Genomic DNA, 13,470 nt, shown 5'->3' with positions numbered 1-13,470 from the left:
GGACTTAAAAAGAAAAGTAAAAAGCTATGGGCATTCAGAAGCCATATAGTTGAAACACTTGATATCCTTAAGGGGCACATATCCCATGGAATTCTATTATATGAGGTTTAAGGTATCACACAATGAAAACTCTAGCTTGGCTAGGTTTTTCTTGTAGGTTTTACAAATATTATCTTGTAATGTTACTACTTTAAAAAATCTGATTAAAAGGACCCGGGTAACCACATGTATCAGACAGTCCCAATTTCATATAATATGCCTGCATGAAATACACCTTTCAGAAATAAAGCATGTAAATGTTTTGAAATTTGTTTTTTGTGCATTTTTTCCTGAATCCCAGGAAGTTAGGTAAGAAGTTTGTGTAAAATCCAGTTCAAAAGCTTTGTATCTTTCCAACAAGCTAGTGTAGGAACAGTCTTTAAAGGAGGCAAAGTTGGAGATGGTAAAGATTTTGGATAAAAAAGAAAAATTTAGGAGGGCCAAACTTCAGATTAAATATGTTGATAACTCTATAGAATTTCAAAAAGCTTTGGTGCAGTGACTTAGACAGTAGACCAGTGAAAGACTGATCTATAAATTAGGAACATTGGTCCATTCCAGAAATTTTAGGTGTATTACTTGCTTATCATGAGGGGATGTAGAGTTCTCAGAACAATCAGGGGCCTCCTGATATTTGGATTAGGGTATGGCTATGCAGCCTTTCACTTAAGTGGGTGAAGAGCAAAGAGCCTATAAGGCTATTGACCCTGGTGATGGAGGCAGAGTTTAGACTGGTCTGTAATCATAAGAAGAAAAAGAAATCCCAGGGCTTATTTGTTTTTTCTAAATAATTTTTTGACCTGACTTAAGAATGAGTCTTAGGAAAAACTGTTGCTGCTCCTTAGCAAAGTGCTAAGTAAGTGTGAGATCATTTGAAGCTGGAAACTGGCTGTCATATCTGAACATTTATAAGCAAGGTAAGGACCTGTTCTTACTAGAATTATATAGATTCATTACAATATTGAACTTTGACTATAAATGTTGTATGCGTATATTGGTCCATTGTTTAAAAAGACAAGTTCTGCACTTGGTGCATTCTGACCAAGTATGTAGACAAACATCAGATATTTTAATGAAAATATTGATGATAATACAATGCGTTCAGATGGAGGGTATTCCACTTGTAACTGTACCTCTAGATGCTGTTGAAGCATTTGATAGAACTCGCTAGCCTTTTTTGCTTGAGGTGCTGGGAGACTGGTTTTCCTGCCAGAGTTTGTATATCTGTTGACTGAAGCATATAGTGGGCCTGAGGCGTAAGTACAGATTAGCAGTCAACCTTTAGGTTCATAGGTTCATAGGTAGGTACTAGGCTATCTGCCTGAGGGCATTTATAAACCTAGCCAGAGTGTGTCAGCTTTCACCGCCCCATTGATTAATTAACTGATCCTCTATCAAGCAGAGCCAGTGAAGTGATCCCAGGGGTGTATTTTCTGTTACCCATCCACTCGTCAAGGTTTCTCTTTAAGAGTGTTAGTGAGGGGCTCTGCCTAATGTGGTCTGGAATTTTGTTCCAAAGCATGGGGAGTCTCTGTGACAGGAATCTATCCCTCCAGCATGTTCTATTTATTAAAATAAAAAACAATAACACCCACCAGGGCAGAATCAGAAAAGAAAACTGAACACCACAAAGTCCAGCCGCCAATCCAACAAGATGACTCACAGCGAAATAAACAGCAGTTTATTGAAGTAGGCAAAATAAATACAGAACTATAAGACTAAGCATAAAAAGATGCTTTCGCCTACTTCAATAAACTGCTGTTTATTTCGCTGTGAGTCATCTTGTTGGATTGGCGGCTGGACTTTGTGGTGTTCAGTTTTCTTTTATGTTCTATTTATTGTTGTGGCGAGGTTTAACTCACTAGAGCACGTGGTTCGCAGTGACTTGGATTTCTTTAGGTGGAGCATGTCCATCAATTCTGAGTTGGACATGGCTTTGTAAGTCAGGCAGAGATCACCTCTGAGTAAGCGATATGCCACTGAGTATAGCCGGAGTTTTTTCATTTGGGCTGCGTAGGACATATGTTTGAGGCCAGTAATCCTCTTGCTGAGGTACTTTTGTGGTCTTTGCAGCTGTTGGAAGTGTCTTGTGAGGTACATCCCAAATGGGGCATTGTACTCTATGATGGGTCTGATGAGTGACGAGTAGAGGGGCACTATAACCTCTTTATTTCTAGATGTGAACCCTTTAGTAATTAGATGGGCCACATAGAAGGATTTCCTAACTACTTTGGGAATATGACTGTCAAAGGAGAGATTACTGTCTACCTGGGTCCCCAGATCTCTTATTACCTCTTCTGTATTAAGGGGGCTGCCATCTATCTGGTAATTCGTGGGTGTTTTGTTTTTCCCAAACAGGATGACTATGCATTTTTTGGCATTTAGCTTGAGGCCATGACTTTGACACCAGGTGTCTGTCTCAGTAAGGCCTTTTTGGAAGATGTCCATGTCAGCCAGAGAGTCAATGATGGCTCCCAGTTTACAATCACCGGTGAACTTGGTTAGCCATAGTCCTCCTGTGTTTGCCTGTACTTCTGAGAAGTATATGCTGAACAGTAGGGGTCCCAGGACCGAGCCTTGTGGGATACCACTTGTGACTGGTTTAGAGTCGGACCTGGAGCCCGCTATTCTTACTGTGTGAGTTCTGTCTGTAAGAGAGTTGGCAACCCATCTCGTGACGTAGGGGTTTATGTTCAGGCTGGTGAGTTTTTCTGTAATACCTGAGTTGGGAATTGTGTCGAAAGCCTTGGTGAGGTCAAGGTAGGCTGTGTGAACCACCTTTCCCTCGTCTATGGCCTTGGTGACTGTCTCAAAGAAGTCAACCAGGTTTAGTAGGCATGATCTGCCCTTAACAATGCCAAACTGGGTCGGGTCAAGTGTTTGGAGGTTCCCAATGTCTTTGTTAATGAGTTCCATGATGATGGGCTCCATAGTCTTGCAAACCAGGCTAGTCAGGCTTATGGGGCGATAGTTACCAGGGTCATTTGTGGCCCCTCCTTTGTGGAGTGGAATAACCGTTGCTGTGCGCCATTCTATGGGGACGTAGCCTGTGGAGAGGCTGAGGTTGAACAGCGTGTTTAGGTGGGGGGATTAGTTTGTTCTGTAGTTCATGCAAGATGCAGCCTGGGACACCATCTGGCCCCATTGAAGCTGTGTTTTTGGCTTTTGAAAGGGCTGTTTTCACCTGTGCATCTGTGATTGCGGGGACACTACATTTTTCCGGTATTGTTGTGGGCCCTTTTGGGGGTGTGAGGGAGTGAACTTTGCACTGAATCTATCTGCCAGGATGTTGGCAATATCAGTAGGTTCAGTATATTTTGTGCTATTTTCCACTAGTTCAGTGTATATCTGTGAGTTGCCACTTAGATTCTTAACATAGCTAAAGAAGGTTTTGTGGTTATCTTTTGAATCCTTGGCTATTTTTCTTTCGAAGTTAGCCTTGGATGATGTTATGAGAGACCTCAGTTTCTTACTGATACTGATCAGGGGTGTCTTTCCTTCTTGGGATTAGCTTTTTTCTCAACCAGTTTCCTCTGTCTATTGTATAGCCTGTTTATGGCAGGGGTCCACCAGACTGGTTTTCTTCTCTTAGAGGAGTGAGTCTTGGTTTTGCTAGGGATGGCACGATCCATACATCCTTGTAGGTGCTCATAGAGTGCATTTGTAAAGGTTTCTGCATCTTGGGCAGTGTTATCCTTTATCGTGGGGGCTGTGAAACTTACCGCCTCTGTCTTAAGTAAGGTGAAGTTTGCTTTAGAAATTTTTTTACTGTGGTTTCCTTAGTTGGGGATGGGGGGGGTGGACATCCAGAGTGATCAGTTTATGGTCTGATCTAACCAGTGACGGGATGACCTCTGGTATGGAACATCTGTCACCCATGTTGGTGATAACCAGGTCCAATATGTTTTCACCTCTGGATCCCTTTCAGTTGGCTAGGGGGACCAACCAGGAGTGCCATTGTCTGCCTTGTTGTTTGCATTTGCACTCGTTTTATCCTAATATTCTGTCAGAATCCTTTTTAAATCTCTTTGTTCTAAGTGTATTATTTTGTTCTATTAGGCCTGTAGTACTGTGAGCCTGGAAGTTTTGTGTCTGATTTTGTCTCTGATTTGTTACTGTTCTGTTGGACTTTTCCTTAACCTTCTCACCCTGGCATTGATATGATTTCCTCAACCCTCCCACCCTGAGGTTGATATGGTAATTGGACTACCAAGTCCCTCCTTCTCATTTTTCATTGCTATTTTCAGTAAGCACAAACGTTTCAGTTATATATGCTATTTACGTACTTTTCCTTCCCACTGTATTCCACAGATCCATAGTACTTTGTAGTCACTCATCCGATCAGCCAGTATTGCTCTTTAGTTAACTCGTGTTACTATAAGTTGTCTCTGGAAACTCCTCCCAGTCTTGTTTCACTTGTTTATACTCTAGGGAACTAGTAGATCAAGCTGGGAGATTCATCCCCTTAGACTGTTAAAGCTCAAGTTACCTGTCTTGTTATCTTCCTGCCTGCTTAGTACACATTGCACTACCTAGAAGGTTTACCCTTCTTTCTACATTTCTTTTAAAATCCCTTCATTCTTCTGTTCCAATCATAGACACTTCCTTCAAATTAATTTCATTAGAATTCATTTAGTTCCTTTTTTCTGGCATATATGCATTTATTGGGAACTGAGTCATAATTGCTTTGCTTTAAACTCTTGTTAGAGAAGAGGACAAACTAAACAATTTTTAGGCCTCTGATTGCTTGTAGAACCTTGAATTGTGCTGTATTGCTCTTTGCCAGTGGGTTTGTTTGACTGTTTTTTTTACTCCACAGTTCTTGTAAGTTGCCTGCATTAATGCAGCCTTGTGTCCATTTGGTCAGAGCTGCTCAGTGCTAATCAACCACCTTACTAATTGTCTTATACCAGATTTGATTAACTACCAGCCTAGAAATCCCTAGGATAAGTACTTTTACATTTCGTACTGAATTACTAAAATAGCTCTGCACTTATTTCTAAGTCAGAACTGCTTTAGTTTAAACTCTAATGAGAGTAGAGGAAGATTTAAGCCATTTCTAGGCCTCTTCTTGTTTGTAGAATATTGTGTTGTGCTGATTTGCTATTGGTCAGTGAGCTCATTTTAATTTTTTTGTATTGTTTTTCTGCTATCATAAGTTGTCTGTGTTTACAAGGTGCTGCTCATCGCATGGCCTTTTAACCCGTGCATTGTAAAGATGCAAGCACTTCAAACCATACATTTCTCTATCTGTAACCTACTCCAAAAATGCTGAACACACTGAATAGTAGTTGTATGCATTCTCTCATTCCTCCTTGTGAAAAGAGTTGTAGTTAGTGTCGGTCTTAGACAGCACACCAGATAAGCAGCTCCTACCATCCTAGGAACTACTCAACTTTCAGCCCACAGTAGTAGCCAACTGAAACACTTTACAACTATCTCTGTAGCAAGCTTGGTTGAAATATGCCTCCTGAGATAATGCAGCAATTGTCTCAAGTTCACTGACAACCATTTTCTACTTAAACATTTTGCCACAATGTATGAGAGATGTACATATATAATGTTACTGGAGATAAAGCTCTGCAACAAAGATACAACAAATAACAAGGCTGACAGCACTATACAGCATGAAATCAATCTAAAACAGCTCATACCAAACACACAGACCTACATGTGCTGAGTCTCTTAGAAGTAACCTACCCAAACCACAGAGGCCTCCTAAATGAACTCCAGAAACAAGTATCCTCAACAGTCTCTCAAACAAACATCACAAGCAACACCAACCATGAAACATACATCTGTGAGTCACACAGACTAAGTCCAAATGTCCATAAGGCAAAGCACCACACATACCACTATCCTTGTCATAGGTGACTCCATAGTGAGACACACTAAAGCACCACTTGCCTGACTGTGCAAAAAGAGAGTCACAGTCAGCTGCCTATGAGGAACCAGGGTTCACTACATCATGCAAGCCCTCAAGTCCTTGCACCACAAGTACACATATAACAGTCATTATACATGTGGGTGTAAATGACTTAAGACATACCTCCCTGGACTATATGAAGAAAGACATGATGGAGCTTGCGAAATGTGTCTGAGGGAGGTATGAACCCAGCCTTGAGCAGTATTTTTACCATCACCAATTAAAAGATAATTGACTTCAACAATTGGCTTAGATTCTGGTGTCTTTCCAAGGGGGTATAATATATTAGCCTGGGAAAAGATGGTAGACAGTCCAAACTGCATTGCCAGGGATAGCCTGCACCTCACCCCCCATGGCTTCCTTATCTCAGCTAAAACCTTGTCCTCCCCCATTATGAATTTTTGAGACAAAGTAAGTCCTCAAAAGTTTTCAACATAACTAAACAGAATCAGGACAATATTAAAGTATTACTGTTCAGTGCTAGTAGTCTTTACAAAAAATTTCACACCCTGCAAGCACTACTTATCTTGACAACATAGATGTATGCATTTATGCATTGTCACAGAGACCTGGTTCAAGACCAGTGAAAGCAATCCATCACTGAAGAGCTTCAGAGCTTATTACTTGTACAGGCCCACTGCATTAGAAGTAGACATTAAAGGCAGAAGTGTCTCTATACTCTTAAAAAAAATTCATCTCCAGCCTTGTTAGAAAAGACAATGACTTGGAACTCCTCCACACCCATCTTATTTTAAACCAGCACTTTATCACATCATAGTTAACTAGAGGACCCCTCCCCCAGCCCATACCTCCTATCTAACCAGTATGGAGTCATTGTGTATTAAACCAAAAACATTAATTTAGCAGATATCCATTATCCCAGCATCACAGTTCTTCAGACTTCATAAATATAAAATCCCTAAAACCAGTTAGTCCAACCCCAATAAAGGGAGATAAAATCCTGGACTTGATCCTTACTAATATGGGACAGCTCTGCTCCCAACCTATTGTAATCTCCTCTCTGGTCAAATCAGTCCACAATTCAGTCACATTTATTTTACAAATGAAGCCAAAAGCATCCTTCAGAACTTCAATGTTCAGAGACTATGCAAGGCTAATATACTAAAACCGAGTGATGACCTGAATAAGTTCAAAAGCCCCTTTCACCTTGATGATCCCTCTGCTTAAGCAGAATCCTCTACTGCCAAGTTCTATGCACATGTAAATATTTGCATTGATGTATCTTCCCCCCTCAGAAGTAAATACAATGCAAAATTCAAAACTAACCCCTTATAGTGGAACGCTAACATAAACAGGCTGTATAATAAAAGAAAAAAAACACTCATTGCATGCAAAAATAAATCTAACTCTAAGAAGCCAAAAAACATTTTTGCTAAACTAAATAAGGAACTCTGAATCTTGATCTGATCAAATCAACCAAAGCCATATATGAGGTAAAAATAGCCATCCAGGTGAAATATAACCACAAAACCTTTGTTAACCATGTTAGAAATCTCAGAAAAAATGCCCAGCACTGTGCATAGTTAATAGTAAATGATATCTCATACCTAGACACAGAGTATACAACCAATCTACTACCAGACAAATTCAGCTCCAACTTCACCCTCTCTTCCTTCCAATATTCTCAGATCAGATATCTATATCTACCCCCACATCTCCAAAGAACAAGTTCTCAAGACAATATCTAAAACTAAAAACAGTATGTCTATGGGGTCAGATAGCATACAAGGCTACCTAATGGCTAGCCTGAAATATGAATTGTCAGACCCCTACAGAAAATATTCAACATTAGCCTCAAAAACAGGTTTTATGCCAGGTAAATGGAGAACAGCAACAGTTATTCCCTTGCACAAAGGTGGAGCTACAATAGACCTGGGTATTTACAGACCCATAAGCCTGACCAGCCTCATCTGTAAGGCTATGGAAGGGACCATTACAGACATAGTGCATCTCAACCAAACCCAGTTCAGATTCATTAAGGGCAGGTCCTGCCTTCTTAACCTGGTTGAAAAAGTCACTGAGGCAATGGATGAGGACAAATCAGTGGACACTGCCTATCTGGGCCTTATAAAGGCATTCAGCACTATCCCATACTCAGGCATCATTGATAAACTCTCCCTGCTAAATGCTAACCCCATGTAACTCACTGAATAGCAAATTATCTCACAAATAGAACATAGGAAGTAGGGGTGGGCAGCGGTATCGCCTTCAAAAGACCTGTCACTGCTGCAGTGCCCAGGGTATAGTCTTTAGGTCACTTCTCTTTGGCATTTACTTATCAGAGGTCAAAGATAATGTTAAGGAGTTGTGACTGGCAAAGTCTGTGGATGACTGCAAACTTGGTGTCATTATAAACTCCCTAGAGGACACCATGATCTTACAAGACTGCCTAACCCAAACCAAATAGTTGGTGCTAAAACCATGGACTGAAACAAAATGCCAAGAAAAATATAATGGCATCCTTTGGCAAACACGGCTCCCTTTGTAACTATCAGATTGACAACACCCCAAAAAACGGATCCCATAGTTAGAGATCTGGGAAGCTATGTTGACAATGAACTGTCCTTTGATTGCCATGCATCCTCTATAGTAAAGACGTTCTTTTTCACTGCACAGCTTATATCAAAGGATATGGCATATAGATCTAGGTACAACATTGTTCTTCTGTATAAAGCATTCATTTGACCCATCACGGAGTATAATGGCCCTTTTGGTTTGTATCTGTTAAAACACTTGCCAAAGGTTGGAATGACTGCAATACCTCCTTACTAAAAAAATCTAAGGCCTAAATCATAAAAGCTATGTAGACCACCTCAAAACCTTGTCTCTCTTCTGGTGACATACAGGCTATTAAGCAGTGACCTCTGCCTTGTGTATAGAGCCTCAACAGACCCTATTTTATTAGACCTATTATACAGTTTGAAGTCCAGTGGAATCAGAAACACTAGCTCAAGTGACATCAATCTCTTTAGTAAGATTAACAGAATGTGCTGGAGAGATAGGACTGTATCACAGAGAGTACCACTTTTATGGAACCAGCTTCCTCTCCACACGAATCAAAGTATTTCTCTTGGACAAACCTGATAAGTAACCAGAAATTCAGGCCTGGTTTAGCACCAGTGGCACTCATGGATATGGGAAACTTGTAAGTACCCAACATAAAGTTGTGTGGCTGATATTTGGAAATTCACACTTGTGCAGCCCATCTTGAGAGATTCATATAACAAAATATAAGGGATAATAATTACCATGGAAATGCAGAGCAAGGACCTAATAAGTACCTATGAACTTGTGATTTATTTGCAAAGTTCATATGAGCTAGAACCAAAACTCTAGGGGCATACAGTGAACATGACATTGCTGATTAAGTGGGATTGGCTCTCCCTGATCTTTTATTGCATTGGTGGGCAACCCAGAAGAGAGTGTTTTATAAGTGGTGTCACCTGAAGTGGACTTCAGACTGTAAAATGATGGAGGGAATGGGAGTTATATAACAATATCAATCCAGTAACAGTTTTTTGTGGGGTGATGAGATGGGGAGCACGTTACATACCAATATTTATGGGTATAGTAATGACACCTTGGAATTTGGTGCAGACAAATTTATTGGATAGCAGTTGTTGTAAGGTACACAAATTAGTCAAGACTCAGTCTTCATATATACATAGATACCACATGGGGTAACTTGTTCTGTATACTTTATTTATTTGTTTAGTGCTGTTTTGCTTGTTGATTTTTAAGTTTTTACTTGCTTGTATCCATTTCATCTATACTGTATATTTTTTTGCTTTGCTTTTTCTCCTCCCTCCTTGTTTTTGCATTTTACATTTTATATTTTCTTTTTTTTTTCTAAATGGACTGGGTTACAGCTAAAAAAAGGTTTAATCACCAGCCTACTATGATAAATAAAAAAGTAAATAAATATGTTCTGTTATTTATCATGGGCACCTTAATATTCCTTTTATGAAGCTACTTGCTTACCTGTATATGTGCTTGATAACACCTTTGACCTTTTTAAAGGTATGCTTAAAAATATTTTGTACTAAGTGATAGAAATGGTAGAAAATGCTACCCGTGAATCCAACTCTATTTTTTTGTTTCACGTCTGCCACCTCTGGAGAACTCGTATATTATGTAATTCTAAACATGAAAACTTCTTTTGTCCCCAGATTTTGTATAATTTCTCATCTGTAGTTAATCCTTATCACTTTATATAGTGCTACATGTTCTTTTCTACACATTATTTTTATTACTTGCATTCTTTGTACCACATTTCCATCTGTAGACTCTCTTATATGGCCTTTCTTTGGTTGATTTCTACAGCCTTTTTTTTCTCCTAACGAACAGTTAGAATCATTATGTAGTGTGGCATCTTTCCATAATGAAAACATGATTGATTTTAGTTGCCTTTACTAGTTTTTCTTTTAATAGGTTACTCAGATATGTGTTATTGCATTCCAGTCACATTTTTTGTAGTTTCTTCCACAGTTGCTACAATATTTAGTGCCGTTTCCTCTAAATATTTGTTTATTTCTTTGATAGTAGGCATCTTTATATTCTGTTTCATAGTTTCATAGTATAGTACTAGGCTATCTGCCCTGGGGCATTTGTAAGCCTAGCCATAGTGATGTGGCATTTGCCACCCCATGAAATGGTACAAAAATTTACAGAATAAATTTAGAATACTGTGTCTAGTAGTAACACAATGAAGGTCCCCTTATATAATAGAATTAGTTTACTGTGCCCCTGTCTAGCAGTGACACAGGTAAACTTACGATCTCCCATCCACTCATCAAGATTTCTCTTGAAGAGAGTCAGTGAGGGGCTCTGCCTAATACGAACTGGGATCTTGTTCCAAAGCATGGGAAGCCTCTGGGTTTTTATACATATTACACACAAACCCATCTCTTAGAAACTAATGTTGTCATTTCCAAACTGGCATTCCCCCAGTGCTGCCAGAAATACTTATATTATGTTCTTTGCTTTTGCTTTCTCTGAAATTTCTATCACTCTATAGTTATTAATGGCTTTATGTCCAAATGGCTTTGTAGTGTTTCTGCAATCAGCACATTTTTTCAGCTCTACTAGTACCAGAAACCTGGATAGCACCTTATACATTTTGTTACCTATTTCATTGTCAGTTTTAGGCCTTTGGGTATCTTTAGTCTTATTAATGTCACAATATAACTTGTTCAGTCTTCTACAGTAATATAAAAAGGTACCATGACATAGATTGCCATCTTGTAACTTCTTCTGTGTTCCTGCATTTGCATCACATTCAGTGATCAGCTTTATATAATGCCAGGGTCACACTGTAAATTGTTTTTACCAATAATTGTTTATTTGTTCAGGCTTTACATAAGAAGTTTCCGTGTCAGAAGTCATGCCATATGCTCTTTTTATACCACCACTCAGTGTAATTGTTCTGCACGTAAATTGTTTTCTGGCTCAAGTCCCATCATATAGCATTTCTTGTAAAAAGATAGTTTCTTTATAATGCAGGATTGCTGGCATTGCCTTAGATAAATAAGCTTCATGTTTCAAGTTTTCCTGCATGAATTGTTCGTAAATATGCTCACTGTTTAATACCATACTGTTCAAATCACACTTTTTATGACTTTATTCCTCATTCATACACCCCTCATAATTTCATCTTTCTAGATTCATGCCAGCAAAACATTCTGCTAATACAATATGATTCTATCTTCCTCATCAATTTTGTCACTGGAAGCTCTAAAAACTACATTCAGTCACAGAGAACAACCTTATATACATTTGCTATGTCCATACTATTATACACTTTATTATGACCTAAATGTACTGTGGCACAAATTATTCAAAAGAAATACAAACAAGTCATTGACTAAATGAATGTTCATTGGAAAGTTATTGTGTAATAACTGTAATGCAAATCCCAATGTCCTGGATTCTCCTATTTTTTTAAAAAAAGTCTACATATGTCTCACAAACCACTATTAACAGTTGCTAACATCTATTTAGGTATTCAAATGCAACAATAAAATAACTAGAAATAATGCTTAAGCTCTGCAATATGCTGGCATTAAATGCCTTCTTGTGTGTCATGGACTTCAGATAGGATTTGTATAACATTTCTAATTATATATCATGATAAAAGTGTATTTATCTCTCTTACGCAGTGAAGCACTCCCTGCAGAAGAAGTAACAATAGAAGATATCACATTCACTTGTTAAGAAATATTATGTACAAATACAGAGTACACTTTGTTACTGTAAAATAAACATGGCAGTGTATTTAAAGGCTAAGCAGGTTTCACCCTGTCACAATATGTTTATATGTGACATTTCATTGCCTGCTAGTTCAAATGAATTGTGCATTTGGAATGCAGTTGTTTCAGTCTCACACCCTCTACAGAAACCTCAAACAGCTACGATAATAACAGGAAGTTTTATTTCCTGGAACTTTAACTTTATTTCTTATCACCTTCATAAACCTTGCAGTACTGTAAGACATAAAAACGTTTTTAAAAAAATGTGGATATCATGCAACCCTCCTTGACTGACTGGCATGTTTTTTTATTTTTTTCAAAGGTTTGCTAGTTTTCAAGAAAGAAAATATTGATTGTATAACTATAGCATGGCATAGCTCTATCAATTCTTTGTATAAGGAGTAGCAGGTAGTGATATTTCATCCCTCTTGGTGCCTCTGTCTCTGAGGGACACAAGCAGTCAGTAAATCACCCCTATATAAATCAAATTTGTGGGTTATACTTGGGCTGTAAACCCACAGGTTCATAGGTTAGTACTAGGCTAATTGCCCTTGTGGGCCATTTTAGGTTCAGCTAATTATCCCATTTGGTGCTTAAAATTAACCTATCCCAATGAAGTTTAGACTCGTATAATCATTTCCAAGATTTATATTTATATATTACTCTAGTGAGAATTAATAGATTAAATTATAGATTAATAAATATTTTTTTATAAATAAATAATTAAGAAATAATAGATTAAATAAGAGCAACACAATGCGTCTGCAATTCTCCAGGTGCAACTAACACTAGGTAAGACTGCAATCCAAATTGTAGCTTGCTACAGATCCCCCACCATACCCCAAGATTCTCACTAAACCTTTCTAAACATACTAGAAAATATTAATATACAACCAAACACCCTAATACTGGGTGATTTCAACTACCTTGACATTAACTGGGAAAACTACTCATGTACCAACATCTTTGCCCAACGGTTCTTGGAATTCATAAATTCCAATGCCCTGGATCAACTAATCCATAGTCCCACCAGGGGCTCCAGTATCCTAGACCTGGTCATTACCAACATGGGAAATCGATGCTCCACACCTATGGTCACCCCCTCGTTGGTCAGGTCAGACCATAAGCTAATCACCCTTAACATCCACATCCCACCCCACACCTCCCAGTAAGGAAACCTCCATAAAAAAACTACTCCAAAACCAACTTCATGCTACTGAAGTCAGAAGTTACAAT

General features: G+C 38.7%; 1 long non-coding RNA gene across 1 annotated transcript; it reads left to right on the top strand.

Moving 5' to 3' along the window:
- Nucleotides 1-392: 392 nt before the first annotated feature.
- On the top strand, nucleotides 393-13,117 carry LOC122807531. Its single transcript, XR_006365694.1, has 3 exons — nucleotides 393-405; nucleotides 10,491-10,494; nucleotides 12,984-13,117. It is a non-coding gene; the product is annotated as an uncharacterized LOC122807531 (long non-coding RNA).
- The last annotated feature ends 353 nt before the right edge of the window (nucleotides 13,118-13,470 follow it).

This window comes from Protopterus annectens, chromosome 7.part1 (assembly GCF_019279795.1).
Source record: "Protopterus annectens isolate FY-2018-M chromosome 7.part1, PAN1.0, whole genome shotgun sequence".
NCBI classification, from domain to species: Eukaryota; Metazoa; Chordata; order Ceratodontiformes; family Protopteridae; genus Protopterus; species Protopterus annectens.
This window is presented reverse-complemented; position numbering and strand designations above follow the sequence as displayed.